Raw genomic sequence first — 1,097 nt, forward strand, 5'->3', positions numbered from 1 at the left:
TGTGTGTGTGTGTGTGTGTGTGTGTGTGTGTGTGTGTGTGTGTGTGTGTCTTTGTGTTTGTGTTTATACTCCCATCACTGCTTGCTGGTGTTGGTGTTGGTGTCGGTGCATTTACGTGCCAGTAACATGGCGGCTCGAAAAAAGAGTCCGATAGAATAAGTACTAGACTTAAAAAAGCAAGTTCCGGTGTCGATTTGTTTGACTAAAGACGTTCAAGGACGTGCTCCAGCATCGCAGTAGTCAAATGACTGAATCAAGTAAGATGAAATAAAAATAGAATGTATTTGTATGTTTGTGTATATATATAATGTATGCATATATTTAATCCGTTACACCACTTACCTAGCGTACCTATTCGTTTAGATTACCGGTGAACTAAACTCCTACAGAGCTGTTTAAGAAGTGCCCGTGTTGAACCCGTGACAAAAGATAAGAATTAAGATATAAACTCAATTTAAGCAATCATACTCATACAGTTATAATTTCGACTTAAAATGCGCATACGTATATTAATACATATCGACACAAATGAATATTTATAAAATATAAATACAAATATACCTAAAAATGCATGTAAATAAAACATATGTGGGATGCTATGAAAGGAAGTGTGAGAAAAAGAGAACCGATAAATTTTTTTGTACTAAAATTTAATTTTAGCGAGTAAGAGTTTCAATTAAAAGATCCATTGAGATCGATGTGTATTTTTAAAGATATATAAATGGTATATAAGGTATATAATTCAGTTCGAGGAAGTCCACATTCTACGGCCGTTTCCAGACTTCATGTCCTGGTAGTAAAATTAATTTTAAAAATCTCACAAACGATGCGGACAATATCCCCTACATCAGGAAAGGTATCCTCATAAAATCACATTCTTGACACTAGTGTCTCACACTTCCTTTCCTATGTATCCCACATGGGTTTTATTTACATATATTTTTAGGTATATTTATATTTATATTCTATAAATATTTAAAAAATATTTATATTTGTCGATATGTATTAATATATGTATGCTCATTTTCAGTCGAATTTATAACTGTATGAGTATGATTGCCTAATTTGAGCTTTTACCTATATATATATATATATAT

Source organism: Octopus bimaculoides, chromosome 5, assembly GCF_001194135.2.
Source record: "Octopus bimaculoides isolate UCB-OBI-ISO-001 chromosome 5, ASM119413v2, whole genome shotgun sequence".
In the NCBI taxonomy this organism is placed as follows: Eukaryota; Metazoa; Mollusca; class Cephalopoda; order Octopoda; family Octopodidae; genus Octopus; species Octopus bimaculoides.